General features: G+C 54.4%; 7 non-coding genes across 7 annotated transcripts; 3 read left to right on the top strand and 4 right to left on the bottom strand.

Moving 5' to 3' along the window:
* The first annotated feature begins 1,675 nt into the window (after window positions 1-1,675).
* Window positions 1,676-1,757, top strand: TRNAS-AGA. Its single transcript has one exon. It is a non-coding gene; the product is annotated as a tRNA-Ser (tRNA).
* A 1,356-nt stretch (window positions 1,758-3,113) lies between these two features.
* TRNAM-CAU lies at window positions 3,114-3,185 on the top strand. The gene has a single exon. It is a non-coding gene; the product is annotated as a tRNA-Met (tRNA).
* A 709-nt stretch (window positions 3,186-3,894) lies between these two features.
* On the top strand, window positions 3,895-3,966 carry TRNAQ-CUG. The gene has a single exon. It is a non-coding gene; the product is annotated as a tRNA-Gln (tRNA).
* Window positions 3,967-4,658: 692 nt separating this feature from the next.
* Window positions 4,659-4,730, bottom strand: TRNAG-UCC. Its single transcript has one exon. It is a non-coding gene; the product is annotated as a tRNA-Gly (tRNA).
* An 8,788-nt stretch (window positions 4,731-13,518) lies between these two features.
* Window positions 13,519-13,590, bottom strand: TRNAQ-CUG. The gene has a single exon. It is a non-coding gene; the product is annotated as a tRNA-Gln (tRNA).
* Window positions 13,591-14,299: 709 nt separating this feature from the next.
* Window positions 14,300-14,371, bottom strand: TRNAM-CAU. Its single transcript has one exon. It is a non-coding gene; the product is annotated as a tRNA-Met (tRNA).
* Window positions 14,372-15,751: 1,380 nt separating this feature from the next.
* TRNAS-AGA lies at window positions 15,752-15,833 on the bottom strand. The gene has a single exon. It is a non-coding gene; the product is annotated as a tRNA-Ser (tRNA).
* Between the last annotated feature and the right edge of the window lie 4,844 nt (window positions 15,834-20,677).

The following is a 20,677-nucleotide window of genomic DNA, read 5'->3' as shown; positions in this document are numbered from 1 at the left end:
TGTCTTGCTGCAGACCCTGTCCCCCACGCCCCTGTGGCCCCTGTGGCCCAACCCCACTCGCCAGCAGCTGCACTGAGCCCTGTTACGCCCGCTGCGCTGACTCCACCGTCTACATCGAGGTCGCCCCCGTGGTGGTGACCATGCCGGGCCCCATCCTCACCTCCTTCCCTCAGAACACAGCCGTGGGATCCTCTCTGTCAGCTGCTGTTGGCAGCTCCCTCAGCTCCTCGGGGGTTCCCATCTCTTCTGGGGGCTCCCTTGGTCTGGGGGGGTCTGGGCTGTGTCTGCCTATCCCCCGCTGCAGCATGAACTGCTGAGGATGGCACAGCATCCCCTTGCTCCTTGGGAAATGGGCTCATTTTTGTCCCTCCCTGACCCCTGCAAACGCCTTTCTTGGTCTCTGCTCTGTTCCACTGCATTTGCTCCTTCTCATTAAAGCCTTTTGTGCAGCATCCCTGGAGAGTCGTGGTCCTTTGTTCTCCTCCTCCCTCAGGTTACCAGCTGGTCTGCCAGGATGAGCACTGGCTGCTGTCCTGAGCTTACCATCAGCTGCAGAGAGAGCTCCCTGAGCTTAGAGCAGTGCACCCTAAGCTTAGCAGCAAGGACATGAACTCAAAATGAAAGAGGGTGAATGGCTTTAGCAGCACTTGATCATTGACTGATTCAATATTTAGGAAGCAATATGATAGGACTGGCTGCAAATATAAAAATGAATTAATTCTAGATTTACAGTAAGCTTTCATTCCATCACAAACCTACAGGCACAGAGATGTGCACATCTGTGTTTTGGTGTGTAAATGTAGCTATCAAAAATTTCCCTTGGTCTTTGTGAAATACTCACATCAAATCCATTTGCATTTCTCAAGAAGTGTGGGCTGGACTTGGAGGAGTGTGTGAGTGGGGGCAGTGTATCAGCCAAGGCCTCCTTGTCAGAGGTGCTCTTTCAGGTATCCCAACCTGATGATTCTCAAGCTTCCAGAGACATCCCACTCAGAGGGAGGTGCTGGCACAGCCTACAGCAGTCCAGGAGACCTCAAGGGATGGCTCTTTAGAGGGTGCCAAGATGCTTTCCTAGGCAGGAGGTTCCATCCTGCCTACAACCCAAGTCGGTAACTCCTGGCAACAATGTCCAAGACATTTGAGAATTGTTTCCAAAACTGCAGCAATAGTGGTGGTCTTCCACTTGGGCTCCAGTTCAGGCAGGGAATGCTGGAAGGCTGTGAGGGGCTGACTGCTGATCCTCTGTCCCCCAGCGTGGTTGCAAAGCTGATGTTGATGTTGTTGTCAGGGCTGTCCCCACCCATAACATGCAACAGCCCCTGGTGTGGGGAAGGACATTTCACCTCCCAAAGGCTTCTGTAAAGGGACACATCAGCTCTCAGCTGGTTCATTCAAGACCTGTGAGGAGGAGGATGGCAGAGGCTGCACCACCACATGGCAATGGCAGGCTATCCCAGATAGCTGGCTGAGGAGAAGGGTCTGGGCAGTGCAGCCCCAGCCTGCAGGGCGATGACTCTCAGGCCTCTGTCAGGTGGCCCCAGGTGGCTCCAGGTGGCCGTCTGGCTCTGGGAAGGTCCCCACTGCAAATGTGGAGTGGAGCGTTGCCCTGAAGTGCCCGGGCACCGGTGTCAGTGCCCGGGCTGTGTGCTGAGCGGGGCAGGGAGGGCTGGAGCAGGTAGTTGTGGCCGAGTGGTGAAGGCGATGGACTAGAAATCCATTGGGGTTTCCCCGCGCAGGTTCGAATCCTGCCAACTACGGGGCAAAGAGCCTTTTTGGGTGCCAGCACCTGCACAGCTCCCAACCTGGCACCTGCACAGCTCCCACCCCTCTGGGCTGCCCACAGGGCTCCTCCTGCACTTGAACTCCCAGCTCTTCCCCCACAGCAGCAGCAGCACAGCAGGAACTGCTGCAAACCTGCCCAGAAGGACCAGGGAAACCCTGAGGGGCCTTTGGAAGGCTATGGCAGAAAAGCTCAGTGATGGTGCAATGCTGTGTGCCCTGCAGCCATGGCACTGAGGGGGAGGGAAGTACTACACAGGAAAAGAACCTCAGAGATATTGTCAGTACAAATGAAGAAAGAAAGGTCCAGTTAAGCAGGGCAGCTGGAGCTGCAGCTGATCCATGGACTTCCTGCCCTGCACTCAAACACTTTCCCCTGTGCAGTGCCCCCTGTAGTAGGTAGACTGGGGACACACTGCCCACATTTTCTCCCACATCCCAGCCTTCTCCATCTGGCTTTTCTTTTGGTCTCTTCTGCCTGGGTGCTGCAGGCTCTGCCCTGTGGATGGGACATGCAACCAGGAAATACTCAAAACTCAAAAATGCAGAAGGCAGCACTGCCCCCTCATTCCTCACCCTCACCAAGAGGCTCTACCAGCCTTGAGCCCTCCTGTGACTCCTGGCAGCCTTGAACTCTGGCCACTGCCCAGTCTGGATGGGCCATCCCTGCCCGTGGGCAGTTGGTAACCAGCTCCACCCTCTGTAGTGTCAGGCATGACAGCGACGGCACCAGGCCCAGAGAGGGTCCTTGGTACCCTGCCTGGTGCCTGGGGCTTCCCTTGGCTCTTGGGACACAGTAAAGGCACGGCTGTGCCAGGATGGGAGACCAGCCAGGAGCTGTTGGGGATCACAGCACAGCCCTGGCAGGGCATGGGGCTCACAGCCCGTGGGAAAGGCAAGGCACCAACCGCTCTACAACCTGCTCAATGGAACAAACTCTGCCTCTGACTAAGAGCTGTTCCCTCACAGTAAAGGTGACCTGAAGACCCAATGGAAAGCAGCTGAGAACATCCCACATAGACCATAAAAGAAGAGGACATTTAAAACTATGATTATCACCCCACTGAGCATATGTGCACCCCAGCTGCACGGGACAAGCACATAGTGATTGTGTGATCAATTGTAATTGATTAGCTGACAGTCTAAAAGATGAATGTTGTTGGTCAAAAGAACTGTAGTGTAAACATAAAGCTTCTTTCTCCTGTAATTATTGTCGTCCATGCAGTAGGCTGGGACCCCTGTGTGTTCTGTGGGAATATATCCCAGTGAATTCCCTTGTTAACTGAAAGCCAAGGGTCCGTCTGTGAGTCCTTGGCCAGCCCTGGACACAGGGCAGCAGAGTGGCGCAGCGGGAGCGTGCTGGGCCCATAACCCAGAGGTCGATGGATCGAAACCATCCTCTGCTAAGGCCTTTTTGTGCTCAGGCCTTGGTGTGCCAGAGACCTTCCTGGCCCTGAGCAGGGCAGAACGGAGCAGCCTTGTTGCCCCAGGAAGTACCCACAAGGCAGCACCACAGGCCAAGGGCTTCCTTTGCCATGTCCCAAGGCGATGGAGGAAGGCCTGGGAAAGGCAGAGCTGTGCTGGGGTCACAATGGCTCAGTGGGCTAAGGCACTGCCCTCCTGGGAGAAGCGGGTTGGAGTCCAACTTGGCAGGCTCTTGTCTTCCTTGGCCTCCTTCCCACTTTTCTTAGTTTCCCAGAAGGTCTCTCTTCCACTTTTTAGAGATGCGTGAATGTTTCCCTCTCCTCAGTCATGAGAGAGCTGGGCTGCTTGAGCCTGGAGAAGAGAAGGTGAGGGGTGTTGTGGTGTGTGAAGGTGTCTGTGTGGTTTGTCAGGGGCTGTGGTGAGGCAGAAAGAGCCTGTTGTACTCGGGGCAAGAGAGGCTTGTGAGAGGTTTGGAGTGTGGGACTTGTCAGAGAGGGCAGGTGAGGCTGGGAGAGGGAGGTGTGTTGGTGCTTTGAAGGGTGGTGTGATTGCAGAGGGCATGGAGGCGGTGAAGGGAGGCCGCAGTTGGTGTTGGATGTGGCGGGAGGTGGAGAGAGAGGTCTGAGGCTGAGGCAGGGTGCTGAGTGTGAGGGAGGCTGGTGAGAGGGTCAAGAGGTGAGGTGTGCAGGAGGTCCCATGGTGTAAAGGTGAGCACTCTGGACTCTGAATCCAGCGATCTGAGTTCAAATCTCAGTGGGACCTTTCTTTACTTTAGCCTTTTGGCTCCCTCAGGCCTTCCCTCAGCACACTGACACCTTCACAGCCCTGCTCCAGGTTTGCTCCCCGGAAGCGCAGTGTGGGAAGCCACTGATTTTGTCAGACATCCTTTGCCCTTAGGGAGGCTCTGCGGGCTGTCACCATTCCCCTTCTTTTCCCTGTGTGTTAGCACAGTTTCCAGAAAGATCTGTTCATTTTATAAAGAACAATCCTGCTCCCACTGGCATTCTGAGTGCATAACTGGCCTTATGAAGTACAGTTCAGGCCTTGGTGCCCACCTGGCCATTCTGAGTCCTCATCACCAGCCTGCCCCAGCAGCACGCTGCCCCTGCCAGGTGCAAGCAGCTGCAGTAGCAGCAGCAAAGATGCCTCTCCTCTGGCTGCTGTAGCAAGAGTGAGGAGCCCCGCCTGGAGCCACCTCAGCTGGAAGAGGCCACTGGTGTTGGCAGGGTGTCGCCCAGGGCCCCAGGAGCTGGGGCTGTGTGAGTTTTTCTCACCAGCAGCCTCCTCTGAATGCCTGGCAGAGGCACTGGGGAGGAGCAGGCCTGAGGAGCAAGCCTGGCTGGCAAAACCAGCTGTGTCAGGGCAGGCAAGAGAGGAGCAGGAGCTGTGGCCTCTCCCACAGGGTTGCAGGGCCAGGGCAGCCCTTGGCCCCTGTGAGCCAACAAAAGGCCCTGTGCGTTGGCCGGGAATCGAACCCGGGTCAACTGCTTGGAAGGCAGCTATGCTCACCACTATACCACCAACGCATCTGCTGGCACAGCCCTGCTGCTCCTGCAGCTCACACACTCCCTACCCCAGCCCCACACCCTCAGGCCTCCTCCTGCCATTCCCACACAAACACCACGACAAGCTGACACACAGCACACGCCTTTCTGGCAGGAACACCTGCCTAGCAAGTCTCCAGCTGCACTAGCCACCCTCCAGCTGCACTAGCCACCCTCCAGCACACAGCACCACCACACACTGACCACCCTTGCAGCACCACCCTGCACAAAACAGCACTCAGCTCCAGGCACACTCTGCACACACCTCTGCTATGCACCACCACTCGAGGCAGCTCATGCTGCCCATGGGGGACACACACATCTCCCTGTCCAATAGACACCTCCAGTCCTCAGCACACACAGAGCAAGAAAACCATCCCACTGTCTCCCTTCTTCCTGTCTCTTGCAGTGATGCTGCTGCTGCTGCTGCTGCTGCCGCCTTAGGACATGCTGGGAATGGCACCTCTGCCCATCCACCTTCACACATGTGCCAGCTGGGCTTGTATTGTGCAAGTGGAGGGGCATTTCTGTGTATACCTGTGGTGGGGTAAGCACAGACAAACACCCACCCAGCTGCTCTCTCCTCCTCCCTCCTTCAGTGATCGAGGGGCAGAGAAAATAGGAGGAGAATTCTTCCAGGTCGAAGCAAACACCAAAAAATGGCTTAGGAAAAACTGCTGCTGGCAAAGCAGAATCAACTTGGGAAAATTAATGTTTGGCCAATTGAAATAGGTTCACATAGTGAGAAAAAAAATCAGCATTAAACACCAAACTTAAACCACCATCTTTCCTTGTGCCTGGGAGCAGCTTGACTCCTTCACTCCTGTACCCACCCAAGCAGCCTGGGGCAATGACTTTTCTCTCTGTTTTTTCTAAGCCTTCATTTTTTCCTCTCTCTTTCTGACACTTTGATAGAGGCCACTAGCTGCTGATATCCAAGCATTCCGATATGGAGGTGGATCCAATTGTGTGCTGCACAGGACAGCCCCTTACCTCTTCCCACCTGCTCACCGCTGCTCCTGGATCATCCCAGAGGTGGCCTGGGCAGCAAATTAACACGGACAGAGAAATTCCCCAGGTCTTTGAGTCAGTCACATTGATCTTTAACTAAGTAGCACCAGCCTCAGCCTCCTGTGCACCTGCAGAGCCCTGGAGGGGTCCTCCTGTGGTTGGGAAGTTGGGGATTGAGCTGCCTGATGGGAAGGGAGAAACACTTGTATCCCAAGAACACCCAGTGCTGGTGGGGGGAAGCTCTGCCTGCAGCTCCACACCCACCCCCTGCCTTGCTGAGGGCATGTGGGGAGTGCTGGCACCTGAGAAAGCAGAGGAGAAAGCAGGTAGCAGTGTGAGGGAGCAGGGGCAGAAGGCAGAACAGGGCCATGGGCATGGGTGCCATGAGAGCTGCAGCAGCGCAGGGGAAAAGTTGTGGGCTGAGGCAGCAGCGGTGCAAAAGGTGTCTTAGCAGAGGATGGTTTCGATTCATCGACCTCTGGGTTATGGGCCCAGCACGCTCCCGCTGCGCCACTCTGCTGCCCCACTCAGCTCCCACACGCCCCAGCCCGGCCCGGCGCTCCCTGGCGCTGCCGCACCCCCTCCCTCCCTGCCTCTCTCCGATCACCTCACACGCCACCCAAAGGGGCTCCTGCAAAACTTCATAAATACTGAAGCAGTAGATGATCACGTCCAGCTACAGCCATTCACCCTCTTTCATTTTGAGTCCATGGCCTTGCTGCTAAGCTCAGGGTGCACTGCTCTAAGCTCAGGGAGCTCTCTCTGCAGCTGATGGTAAGCTCAGGACAGCAGCCAGTGCTCATCCTGGCAGACCAGGTGATAACCTGAGGGAGGAGGAGAACAAAGGACCACGACTCTCCAGTGATGCTGCACAAAAGGCTTTAATGAGAAGGAGCAAATGCAGTGGAACAGAGCAGAAACCAAGAAAGGCGTTTGCAGGGGTCAGGGAGGGACAAAAATGAGCCCATTTCCCAAGGAGCAAGGGGATGCTGTGCCATCCTCAGCAGTTCATGCTGCAGCGGGGGATAGGCAGACACAGCCCGGACCCCCCCAGACCAAGGGAGCCCCCAGAAGAGATGGGAACCCCCGAGGAGCTGAGGGAGCTGCCAACAGCAGCTGACAGAGAGGATCCCACGGCTGTGTTCTGAGGGAAGGAGGTGAGGATGGGGCCCGGCATGGTCACCACCACCGGGGTGGCCTCGATGTAGACGGTGGAGTCAGCGCAGCGGGCGTAACAGGGCTCAGTGCAGCTGCTGGCGAGTGGGGTTGGGCCACAGGGGCCACAGGTGCTTTGGGGACAGGGTCTGCAGCAGGACATCTCTGGGTGAAGGAGGCAGAGCTGGAACACAGAGCAGGAAGCAACAACCTTAGTATCAGCCTGTCTCTCTTTCCTACTGTAATCTGTAGGAATTAAATTTGCTCTAAAAGCACACTCTGTGCCTACAACTCTCACAACCCACATCATGGCCTATGAGTGGAAAAGCACAGGAAGGATGTCCCACTTTAGGAATAGGACCCAGCAGGGAGGGTTTAAGGCATCTGTGGAACGATTGATCACAGCCCATCTCCTGAAAAGACATGGCTGTCTTAGAGATGTCAGTGGATGCACTGGGCCATTTCATTCCAGCACTGCAAGTGCAATTCTGCTAGAGAGATCCCTCTGCAGCTCTGAACCCTTGATCCCTTTTTGCTGGAACTAAATCCCCGATTCCCAACTCTCCCCAGCCACCACCATGAAAGGCTGACAGCCCTTCAACAGCTCTGTGTCAGGGCCAAGCTGAAGCACCCAAGGATCAACCTGAGGAGCCACCACAACAGCCCTTCATCCCACAGAGAGAGATGGAGCAGACTCAGGCTTACCTCGTTCCTCAAGGAAAGGGAGGCAAGAGAGGAGGATGCAGAGCCTGCAGCAGCACAGCCTTTTATGCTGTGTCCTGAGCTCTGTGGGGCCACAAACATTCCTTGCCCATGAAGCATCTAAACACCTGGTAGTCATCACTTGTAAGGCCTCTTTGCTGATTAAGTCCTTTCCTCTTTCATCTGAAATGTTGTGCTCCCACTTCATACAACACAGATTTGTCTCCTCAATCTAGGAATTATTTAGAGATGACCAGGACTTTGAAGATCATTGAGTTCCAGCCCCTTGACATGTTATCCCAAACTTCTGTGGAAGACCTGTTCCAGTGTCTCAACACACTCAGCAGAAACAATTTGTTTCTCATCTCTAATCTACATTTACCCACTCTCAGTTTAAAACCATTACCCCTTGTCCCATCACTACAAATCGTGACCAAATGTTCCTCTGCAGCTTTACTGAATGTCTGCTGGGAGCCTTCTCTTCTCTTCTCTCAGCTACACAACCCCAACCCTCTCAGCCTGTCCTCATAGGGAAAGTGCTCCACTCGCCTGATCAGCTGAGGCCTCCTCTGGACCCACTCCATCAGGTCTGTGTGTTTCTTCTGCTGAGGGTCCTAGGGCAGCACACAGGAGCCCAGGTATGGTCTCAGGAGAGCAGAGTAGAGAGGGAGGATCCCCTCCCTTGCCCTGCTGCCCCATGGCTCTGCATGCAGCCCAGGATACCATTGGCTTCTGGGCTGTCAGCACACGTTCACTACTTCAACAGCCAGAGCCTCCAAGCTGTTCTCTCAAGGGCTCCTGTCAATCCACTCCCAGCCCATCCTGTCTCCATGTTTGGGATTGCCCTGACCAGGGCACTTGTCCTTTTGGAACTTCATGAGGTTTGCACAGACCCACCTCTCCAGCCTCTCCAGGTCCCTCTGGATGCCATCCCTGCCTCTAGAGTATCACCCACACCACTCAGCTCAATGTCATCTACAAACGTGCTGAGGATACACTCAATCCCACTCTCCATGTCCCTGACAAAGGACTTAAATAATCCTGGTCTCCAAACCAATCCCTGAGGAACAACTCTTGTCACTCATCTCTACTTGGACATTGAGCCATTGATCACAACCCAATTCCATGAATCCAGTTCCTTAGTCCCTGAGGGTCCCAGCCAGATAAGCCATGTCTCTACAGTCTAGGGAGGAGGGTGTTGTGCAGGGTCCTCTTCCATGTTTTGCACATCAGTTGCTCTTCCCTCATCCCCCAGTGATATAAGCCCATGACAGAACTTCATTAAACCCATATCAGGTGAAGGACACTACTCTTTTCAGGAATGACTGCCCTTACTGAAGCCCAGTTGACTGGCACCAATCAGCTCCTTCTTTTCTCAGTGTCATAGCACGGCTTCCAGGAGGATCTGCTCCATGACCTTGCCAAGGCACAGAGGTGAGACTGCCTGGCCTCCACTTCTCAATTCTCCTGTGCTGAGACTTTTCAAATAAGATGGGGAGTGCTTTAGCAACTTCTTCTGCCAGTCCCTTCAGGACCCTCACATGCATCTCATCAGGCCCCTTGCACTTGTGCACATGCAGGTTCCTTTGATGGTCTTGAAGCTGATTGTTTTCTACAGTGGGTGGTATTTACTTCTGCCACTCCCTGCCCTTGGATTCTGTCAATCACTGGCATGGCTGGAGCACTTGCCACTGAATACCAAGGGAAAAATCTCCTCCTTCCCCATGTCAGATGTTGCCATCTTTCACTCCTGTGGATTTACAGCTCCTTGCATCTTTCTTTGTTGTTCTCTGCACCTGAAGAAAGCCTTCTTGTGATTTTTCATGTCCAGAGTTTAGTTCAGCTCCAGCTCTGCCTTCGCTTTCCTGATCCCCCCCTTGCACTCCCTGGCCATAGTCATCCCCAGATGTGTATTTTTGCCTCCACTGCCTAAGCACTTTGGCCTTTTTGAGCAGCTAAGTGGTCTTGATTTCTGCAGGCTGCCCCCCCTGCCTCCCCTTGCACATGGGCCTTCTTGCCCATGGGGACTGGGATTTCCAGAGCACACAGAGGAATGTCCCACCTCTCATTCATTCCTGCAAAAACCCCACACCCCAACTGACCTGTTTTCCTCAGCGTGTTCACCCAGAGGCCAGAGACCTGCATGGCCTGCTTTGGGGAAGAGGCTGAGGGCAGGGTGCCAAAGGCTCTTGGCTCTGTGTCCTAGATCAGGGAGGGCTTTGCCCATTCCATGCATTTCACATTTCAAAGGGGCATTGGATCAGTCTCCCAGTGCACCTGGGAGTCATCGCCATCGGGAAGAGTTGGGAAAATCCCAGAGCTCCAGGCAAACCTGAGTCACCCAGGGTGGACTTCAGTGGAGACAGTGCCCCAGACTCGGGAATTCCAGGGACAGCAGAGCACGGAGCCTCATGCCTCCACAATTTCTGTTTTCTTCAAAGGCATTTCCACACCTTTACATTCAATTCCCAAAACACCTGGAATGTCTTTGCAATCCTGTGCTGCTGCTGCTGCTGCTTTCCATGACACTGTATTTTGGTGGCTGCTCCAAGGGCCCAGGAGGTGCAGGGCATCCCAGAACAGTGGAGGTCAGGAGGGACCACTGGAAGTGCTCTGGTCCTGCTCGGAGCAGGACAAACTTCCCACTTCCCATGGAGAGCACAGGGCTGTGTGCAGGGAATGCCCCTTGCTCTGCATTCCCCTTCCAGAGCAGGGAGTACAAAGCCCTTCTGGGCAGAAAGGCTGGAAAGAGGAGAGAAAGTCTGTCCCAACAGAGTCCCTTGCATTGTAGGTCCTGTGTGGAGCCTTCACTCCTGATCCTGAGAGCCCCTTACTGTCCCTCTCCAGAGCTCACCCCATAACCCTGGGATCTGATGCCCTCAGGAATGGTGCCCTTTCTGTGGCACTGCAGAGGCCACATCTGGATTGCTGTGCCCCACTCTGTGTCCCCAGGCACAAGAGAGGGGCTGATGAACTCTCTTAGAGAGAGGGACTGGCAGAGGATGAGGCAGAACAGAAGAGAACAGAAGGGCAGGAGCAGCAAATGCAGGGGATTGCAGAGAAGCACCTGTTGATCCTGCAATTGGGCTAAAAGGTCTGGAAATGCCCTTGACAACAGCAGAGCTTGGAGGATATGAGCTCGGTTATCCCTGGAATGCCCAAGTCTGAGGCACTGTGTCCACTGAAGTCCACACTGGGTGACTCAGGCTTGCCTGGAGCTCTGGGTTTTTCCCAACTCTTCCACATCCCGATGACTCCCAGGTTCCCTGGGAGACAGATCCAGTGTCCCTTTGAAATGTGAAAGGCATGGAATGGGCCAAGCCATCCCTGACCCAGGGCAAAGAGCCAAGAGCTAAGTGTTCCCTGCCCTCAGACTCTTCCCCAAAGCTGACCATCCAGGCCTCTGCCCTCTGGGTGGACACGCTGATCCAAACAGGTCACTTGGGGTGTGGGTCTCTTTCAGGGAAGGACGTGGCATCTCTTTGATCACAAAACCAGGCCGTGCTACAGCCCGAGGATTGTAATCAAGTTGCCCTTGGCTGTCCCTTCTTCTGCAGGGGACATCCTACAGCTGAACATGGACTTTCCTTGCCACCTCCCTGGAGAGATGAGTCTCTTCCCTCATATGGGGTCGTTCACTTTGGACTTTCTGCCTCAAGTCACTCACATTCTTCTGTATGTCTGTGATGAGCTGTGGGGAGAAATGTCCCTCTGAGCCTGAGTGCCTGCACTGAAAGCTCCTGAGAGCTGACCTGAGGTGTCCCTCATGGCTGAATGTAACTGTGACTGGGGCCACGCTCACCATCAAGAAGGAGAAGTGAAAAAGGCAATTGATATTATGCAAACCCATTTCAACTGACCTTGAATGGTAGTCTGAGACCTCCAAGTAAAGTGGTCTTTGGAAGCTGGGACAGAGAGGAATCATTTTCATATTTTGTGTGTGAAACCAGAGAACAATATCTGACATGAAAGAGGCAGGGACTTCATCAGCTACGAGATGTTGGCACATGGTGACTACCAGGTGTTTAGATGCTTCATGGGCAAGGAATGTTTGTGGCCCCACAGGGGTCTGGGACACAGCATAAAAGGCTGTGCTGCTGCAGGTTCTGCATCCTCCTCTCTTGCCTCCCTTTTCTCGAGGAACAAGGTAAGCCTGAGTCCGCTCTCTCTCTCTCTCTGTGGGCTGAAGGGCTGTTGTGGTGGCTCCTCAGGTTGATCCTTGGGTGCTTCAGCTTGGCCCTGACACAGAGCTGTTGAAGGGCTGTCAGCCTTTTCATGGTGGTGGCTGGGGAGAGCTGGGAATTGGGGGTTTAGTTTCAGCAAAAGGGGATCAAGGGTTCAGAGCTGCAGAGGGATCTGTCCAGCAGAATTTGCACCTTCAATGCTGGAAGGAAATGGCTCAGTGCAACCCCTGACATCTCTAACACAGCCAAGTCTGTTCTGGAGATGAGTTGTGATCAGTCTTTTCACAGGTGCCTTAAACCCACTCTCCTGGGTCCTATTCATAAACCTGGGCAGTGTTCTTGTGCTTTTTCACTTGAAGGGCATGATGAGGGTTGTGGGAGTTGTAGGCACAGAGTGTGCTTTTAAAACAAGTTGTCTGTGTGGAGGGAGTTGATGGAAAAAGAGACAAACTGATCCTGAGGTTGTTGCTCCCTGCTCTGTGTTCCAGCTCTGCCTCCTTCACCCAGAGATGTCTTGCTGCAGACCCTGTCCCCAAAGCACCTGCGGCCCCTGTGGCCCAACCCCACTCGCCAGCAGCTGCACTGAGCCCTGTTACGCCCGCTGCGCTGACTCCACCGTCTACATCGAGCCCTCCCCAGTAGTGGTAACCCTGCCGGGCCCCATCCTCACCTCCTTCCCTCAGAACACAGCCGTGGGATCCTCTCTGTCAGCTGCTGTTGGCAGCTCCCTCAGCTCCTCGGGGGTTCCCATCTCTTCTGGGGGCTCCCTTGGTCTGGGGGGGTCTGGGCTGTGTCTGCCTATCCCCCGCTGCAGCATGAACTGCTGAAGACACTGGGTCACACCCTTTGGAGCAGGAAGGAAGACTGGGACCGTGCAGCAGCAGTAGCCTGGCCACATCTTGCGGATGAGCTGAGAGTCCTCATCGCAGCTGGCAGGAGGGACCTGTGCCCACTGCTCATCGCTGCACAGCAGCCTCGCCGTGCCTCCTCTGCCTCTGCTTTGCTCTGAGCTCCTTGAGAAAGGGCTCCTTCTCTTCTGCTTTGCTGAAGTGCTGCTGACGGAGGGAGGGTGCCAGAGTTAGGGACTGCTCTTGGAGGGCTGGAATTGCACAAGTAAGAGCAGAATCAGACTGGCAAGCTTTTTGTATGGAGCTTGTCCTTGGGAAATGGGCCCATCTCCTTCGCTCCCTGACCCCCACAAACGCCTTTCTTGGTCTCTCTTCTGTGTCACTGCATTTGCTCCTTCTCATTAAACCTTTTGTGTAGCATCACTGGAGAGTCATGGTCCTCTGTTCTCCTCCTCAGGGAGCCACTTGCTCTGACAGGAAGATCCTTCCGTCTCCCATGGCAGCAAATGCACCCCTTATCATGGGACACTACCAGTTATCAGTAGCTCCCTGAACTGATTTCAGAGGAAGGAAAAGAAATTAACAGGGAAAACAGAAATGTCTCAGAGGAATGCAGAGAGAAAGAAGCAGTGCCCTGGGGTGGAAATACAAGTAATGCCACAGAGTAACCCTGTCATACTATAATTATGGTCAAACAAGGGAAAGAGCTGGCCAGAGTGGGTAGTACAGAGTCCGCCTTTGGAGGTGTCCACCATCCAAGGAGACAGTGCCAGTCTCCTATGCCTGAGCTGCTTTGACTGGGAGGTCCCCACTTCAGTGTCAAATGTGCTGAGGGAAGGCCTGAGGGAGCCAAAAGGCTAAAGTAAAGAAAGGTCCCACTGAGATTTGAACTCAGATCGCTGGATTCAGAGTCCAGAGTGCTCACCTTTACACCATGGGACCTCCTGCACACCTCACCTCTTGACCCTCTCACCAGCCTCCCTCACACTCAGCACCCTGCCTCAGCCTCAGACCTCTCTCTCCACCTCCCGCCACATCCAACACCAACTGCAGCCTCCCTTCACCGCCTCCATGCCCTCTGCAATCACACCACCCTTCAAAGCACCAACACACCTCCCTCTCCCAGCCTCACCTGCCCTCTCTGACAAGTCCCACACTCCAAACCTCTCACAAGCCTCTCTTGCCCCGAGTACAACAGGCTCTTTCTGCCTCACCACAGCCCCTGACAAACCACACAGACACCTTCACACACCACAACACCCCTCACCTTCTCTTCTCCAGGCTCAAGCAGCCCAGCTCTCTCATGACTGAGGAGAGGGAAACATTCACGCATCTCTAAAAAGTGGAAGAGAGACCTTCTGGGAAACTAAGAAAAGTGGGAAGGAGGCCAAGGAAGACAAGAGCCTGCCAAGTTGGACTCCAACCCGCTTCTCCCAGGAGGGCAGTGCCTTAGCCCACTGAGCCATTGTGACCCCAGCACAGCTCTGCCTTTCCCAGGCCTTCCTCCATCGCCTTGGGACATGGCAAAGGAAGCCCTTGGCCTGTGGTGCTGCCTTGTGGGTACTTCCTGGGGCAACAAGGCTGCTCCGTTCTGCCCTGCTCAGGGCCAGGAAGGTCTCTGGCACACCAAGGCCTGAGCACAAAAAGGCCTTAGCAGAGGATGGTTTCGATCCATCGACCTCTGGGTTATGGGCCCAGCACGCTCCCGCTGCGCCACTCTGCTGCCCTGTGTCCAGGGCTGGCCAAGGACTCACAGACGGACCCTTGGCTTTCAGTTAACAAGGGAATTCACTGGGATATATTCCCACAGAACACACAGGGGTCCCAGCCTACTGCATGGACGACAATAATTACAGGAGAAAGAAGCTTTATGTTTACACTACAGTTCTTTTGACCAACAACATTCATCTTTTAGACTGTCAGCTAATCAATTACAATTGATCACACAATCACTATGTGCTTGTCCCGTGCAGCTGGGGTGCACATATGCTCAGTGGGGTGATAATCATAGTTTTAAATGTCCTCTTCTTTTATGGTCTATGTGGGATGTTCTCAGCTGCTTTCCATTGGGTCTTCAGGTCACCTTTACTGTGAGGGAACAGCTCTTAGTCAGAGGCAGAGTTTGTTCCATTGAGCAGGTTGTAGAGCGGTTGGTGCCTTGCCTTTCCCACGGGCTGTGAGCCCCATGCCCTGCCAGGGCTGTGCTGTGATCCCCAATAGCTCCTGGCTGGTCTCCCATCCTGGCACAGCCGTGCCTTTGCTGCATCCCAAGAGCCAAGGGATGCCCCAGGCACCAGGCAGGGTGCCAAGGACCCTCTCTAGGCCTGGTGCCATCGCTGTCCTGCCTGACACTACAGAGGGTGGAGCTGGTTACCAACTGCCCACGGGCAGGGATGGCCCATCCAGACTGGGCAGTGGCCAGAGTTCAAGGCTGCCAGGAGTCACAGGAGGGCTCAGGGCTGGTAGAGCCTCTTGGTGAGGGTGAGGAATGAGGGGGCAGTGCTGCCTTCTGCATTTTTGAGCTTTGAGTATTTCCTGGTTGCATGTCCCATCCACAGGGCAGAGCCTGCAGCACCCAGGCAGAAGAGACCAAAAGAAAAGCCAGATGGAGAAGGCTGGGATGTGGGAGAAAATGTGGGCAGTGTGTCCCCAGTCTACCTACTACAGGGGGCACTGCACAGGGGAAAGTGTTTGAGTGCAGGGCAGGAAGTCCATGGATCAGCTGCAGCTCCAGCTGCCCTGCTTAACTGGACCTTTCTTTCTTCATTTGTACTGACAATATCTCTGAGGTTCTTTTCCTGTGTAGTACTTCCCTCCCCCTCAGTGCCATGGCTGCAGGGCACACAGCATTGCACCATCACTGAGCTTTTCTGCCATAGCCTTCCAAAGGCCCCTCAGGGTTTCCCTGGTCCTTCTGGGCAGGTTTGCAGCAGTTCCTGCTGTGCTGCTGCTGCTGTGGGGGAAGAGCTGGGAGTTCAAGTGCAGGAGGAGCCCTGTGGGCAGCCCAGAGGGGTGGGAGCTGTGCAGGTGCCAGGGGTGGGAGCTGTGCAGGTGCCAGGTTGGGAGCTGTGCAGGTGCTGGCACCCAAAAAGGCTCTTTGCCCCGTAGTTGGCAGGATTCGAACCTGCGCGGGGAAACCCCAATGGATTTCTAGTCCATCGCCTTCACCACTCGGCCACAACTACCTGCTCCAGCCCTCCCTGCCCCGCTCAGCACACAGCCCGGGCACTGACACCGGTGCCCGGGCACTTCAGGGCAACGCTCCACTCCACATTTGCAGTGGGGACCTTCCCAGAGCCAGACGGCCACCTGGAGCCACCTGGGGCCACCTGACAGAGGCCTGAGAGTCATCGCCCTGCAGGCTGGGGCTGCACTGCCCAGACCCTTCTCCTCAGCCAGCTATCTGGGATAGCCTGCCATTGCCATGTGGTGGTGCAGCCTCTGCCATCCTCCTCCTCCTCCCAGGTCTTGAATGAACCAGCTGAGAGCTGACATGTCCCTTTACAGAAGCCTTTGGGAGGTGAAATGTCCTTCCCCACACCAGGGGCTGTTGCATGTTATGGGTGGGGACAGCCCTGACAACAACATCAACATCAGCTTTGCAACCACGCTGGGGGACAGAGGATCAGCAGTCAGCCCCTCACAGCCTTCCAGCATTCCCTGCCTGAACTGGAGCCCAAGTGGAAGACCACCACTATTGCTGCAGTTTTGGAAACAATTCTCAAATGTCTTGGACATTGTTGCCAGGAGTTACCGACTTGGGTTGTAGGCAGGATGGAACCTCCTGCTGACTAAAGGAAAGCATCTTGGCACCCTCTAAAGAGGAGGTCTCCTGGACTGCTCTAGGCTATGCCAGCACCTCCCTCTGAGTGGGATGTCTCTGGGAGCTTGAGAACCATCAGGTTGGGATACCTGAAAGAGCACCTCTGACAAGGAGGCCTTGGCTGATACACTGCCCCCACTCACACACTCCTCCAAGTCCAGCCCACACTTCTTGAGAAATGCAAAGGGATTTGATGTGAGTATTTCACAAAGACCAAGGGAAATTTTTGATAGCTACATTTACACACCAAAACACAGATGTGCACATCTCTGTGCCTGTAGGTTTGTGATGGAATGAAAGCTTACTGTAAATCTAGAATTAATTCATTTTTATATTTGCAGCCAGTCCTATCATATTGCTTCCTAAATATTGAATCAGTCAATGATCAAGTGCTGCTAAAGCCATTCACCCTCTTTCATTTTGAGTCCATGTCCTTGCTGCTAAGCTCAGGGTGCACTGCTCTAAGCTCAGGGAGCTCTCTCTGCAGCTGATGGTAAGCTCAGGACAGCAGCCAGTGCTCATCCTGGCAGACCAGCTGGTAACCTGAGGGAGGAGGAGAACAAAGGACCACGACTCTCCAGGGATGCTGCACAAAAGGCTTTAATGAGAAGGAGCAAATGCAGTGGCATAGAGCAGAAACCAAGAAAGGCGTTTGCAGGGGTCAGGGAGGGACAAAAATGAGCCCATTTCCCAAGGAGCAAGGGGATGCTGTGCCATCCTCAGCAGTTCATGCTGCAGCGGGGGATAGGCAGACACAGCCCAGACCCCCCCAGACCAAGGGAGCCCCCAGAAGAGATGGGAACCCCCGAGGAGCTGAGGGAGCTGCCAACAGCAGCTGACAGAGAGGATCCCACGGCTGTGTTCTGAGGGAAGGAGGTGAGGATGGGGCCCGGCATGGTCACCACCACGGGGGCGACCTCGATGTAGACGGTGGAGTCAGCGCAGCGGGCGTAACAGGGCTCAGTGCAGCTGCTGGCGAGTGGGGTTGGGCCACAGGGGCCACAGGGGCGTGGGGGACAGGGTCTGCAGCAAGACATCTCTGGGTGAAGGAGGCAGAGCTGGAACACAGAGCAGGGAGCAACAACCTTAGGATCAGTTTGTCTCTCTTTCCTACAGTAATCTACATAGACACCATTTGCTTTAAAAGCACACTGTGCCTAACACTCCCACAACCCTCATCATGACCTATGAGTGGAAAAGCACAGGAAGGATGTCTCACTTTAGGAATAGGACCTAGGAGAGTGGATTTAAGGCATCTGTGGAAAGATTGATCACAGTCCATCTCCAGAACAGACTTGGCTGTGTTAGAGATGTCAGGGGATGCACTGAGCCATTTCATTCCAGCACTGCAAGCGCAATTCTGCTGGACAGATCCCCCTGCAGCTCTGACTCCTTGATCCTCTTTGCTGGAACTAAACCTCCAATTCCCAGCTCTCCCCAGCTACCACCATGAAGAGGGTGACAGCCTTTCAACAACTCTGTGTCAGGGCCAAGCTGAGACACCCAAGGATCAACCTGAGGAGTGACTATGGCTGCCCTTCATCCCACAGAGAGAGATGGAGCAGACTCAGGCTTACCTCGTTCCTCGAGGAAAGGAGGCAGGAGAGGAGGATGCAGAGCCTGCAGCAGCACAGCCTTTTATGCTGTGTCCCTGAGCTCTGTGGGGCCACAAACATTCCTTGCCCATGAAACATCTAAACATCTGGTAGTCGTCACTTGTAAGGCCTCTTTGCTGATTAAGTCCTTTCCTCTTTCATCTGAAATGTTGTGCTCCTACTTCATACAACACAGATTTGTCTTTCAATCTAGGAATTATTTAGAGATGACCAGGACTTTGAAGATCATCGAGTTCCAGCCCCCTGACATGTTATCCCGAAATTCTGTGGAAGACCTGTTCCAGTGTCTCATCTCTAATCTACATTTACCTACTCGCAGTTTAGAACCATTACCCCTTGTCCCATCATTACAAACCCGGACCAGATGTTCCTCTGCAGCTTTACTGAATGTCTGCTGGGAGCCTTCAGCTACACAACCCCAACCCTCTCAGCCTGTCCTCAAAGGGAAAGTGCTCCACTTTCCTGATCAGCTCTGTGGCCTCCTCTGGACCCACTCCATCATGTTTTGCACATCAGTCGCTCTTTCCTCATCCCCCAGTGATATAAGCCCATGACAGAAATTCATTAAACCCATATCAGGTGAAGGACACTACTCTTCTCAGGAATGACTGCCCTTACTGAAGCCCAGTTGACTGGCACCAATCAGCTCCTTCTTTTCTCAGTGTCATAGCACGGCTTCCCTCACATGCATCTCATCAGGCCCCTTGCACTTGTGCACATGCAGGTTCCTTCGATGGTCTTGAAGCTGATTGTTTTCTACAGTGGGTGGTATTTCCTTCTGCCACTCCCTGCCCTTGGATTCTGTCAATCACTGGCATGGCTGGAGCACTTGCCACTGAATACCAAGGGAAAAATCTCCTCCTTCCCCATGTCAGATCTTGCCATCTTTCACTCCTGTGGATTTACAGCTCCTTGCATCTTTCTTTGTTGTTCTCTGCACCTGAAGAAAGCCTTCTTGTGATTTTTCATGCCCATAGTTTAGTTCAGCTCCAGCTCTGCCTTCGCTTTCCTGATCCCCCCCTTGCACTCCCCGGCCATAGTTATCCCCAGATGTGTATTTTTGCCTCCACTGCCTAAGCACTTTGGCCTTTTTGAGCAGCTAAGTGGTCTTGATTTCTGCAGGCTGCCCTCCTGCCTCCCCTTGCACATGGGCCTTCTTGCCCATGGGGACTGGGATTTCCAGAGCACACAGAGGAATGTCCCACCTCTCATTCATTCCTGCAAAAACCCCACACCCCAAGTGACCTGTTTTCCTCAGCGTGTTCACCCAGAGGCCAGAGACGTGCTTGGCCTGCTTTGGGAAAGAGGCTGAGGGCAGGGAGCCAAAGGCTCTTGGCTCTGTGTCCTAGATCAGGGATGGCTTTGCCCATTCCATGCATTTCACATTTCAAAGGGGCATTGGATCAGTCTCCCAGAGCACCTGGGAGTCATCGCCATTGGGAAGAGTTGGGAAAATCCCAGAGCTCCAGGCAAACCTGAGTCACCCAGGGTGGACTTCAGTGGAGACAGTGCCCCAGACTCAGGAATTCCAGGGACAGCAGAGCATGGAGCCTCATGCCTCCACAATTTCTGTTTTCTTCAAAGGCATTTCCACACCTTTACATTCAATTCCCAAAACACCTGGAATGTCTTTGCAATCCTGTGCTGCTGCTGCTGCTGCTGCTTTCCATGACACTGTCTTTTGGTGGCTGCTCCAAGGGCCCAGGAGGTGCAGGGCACCCCAGAACAGTGGAGGTCAGGAGGGACCACTGGAAGTGCTCTGGTCCTGCTCGGAGCAGGACAAACTTCTCACTCACCTCCTGAAGCTCTGGGCCTTGTCCCGTTGTCCTCTGAACACCGCCAGTGTCAGAGAGGTCCCTGTCTCTTGGGCACCTCTTCCAGGGCTGCATGGAAGCCCCTGTGTGCTACCAGGAGGTGGGAATGGTTTCTACAGCTGAGCCTCCCAGCTGGGCCACCAGGAGATGCCACTGAGGCTGCCTGCACTGCTGAGCACATGCCATGGTCCCATGGAGAGCACAGGGCTGTGTGCAAGGAATGCCCCTTGCTCTGCATTCCCCTTCCAGAGCAGGGAGTACAAAGCCCTTCTGGGCAGAAAGGCTGGAAAGAGGAGAGAAAGTCTGTCCCAACAGAGTCCCTTGTACTGTAGGTCCTGTGTGGAGCCTTCCCTCCTGATCCTGAGAGTTCCTTACTGTCCCTCTCCAGACCTCACCCCATAACCCTGGGATCTGATGCCCTCAGGAATGGTGCCCTTTCTGTGGCACTGCAGAGGCCACATCTGGATTGCTGTGCCCCACTCTGTGTCCCCAGGGACAAGAGAGGGGCTGATGAACTCTCCTGGAGAGAGGGACTGGCAGAGGATGAGGCAGAACAGAAGAGAACAGAAGGGCAGGAGCAGCTGACATCGGGGGTGAGGGCACTGGGCTTGTGGAACCTGGTGGAGATGGGCAAGGTGAAGAGGAGGGGATGCAACTGCTGCCTCCACCACCTGCAGGAGGTGCTGGAAAGGATGAAGGCAATCGCTCCTGAGAGGTGCAGTGCAAAAGGCAAGAGGCAACAATCCCATGGTGCCAGAAAGGAGATCCCAGCTGTC

This window comes from Pipra filicauda, unplaced genomic scaffold (assembly GCF_003945595.2).
Source record: "Pipra filicauda isolate LSUMZ 115617 unplaced genomic scaffold, ASM394559v2 scaffold1162_size25084_pilon, whole genome shotgun sequence".
NCBI lineage: Eukaryota > Metazoa > Chordata > Aves > Passeriformes > Pipridae > Pipra > Pipra filicauda.
This window is presented reverse-complemented; position numbering and strand designations above follow the sequence as displayed.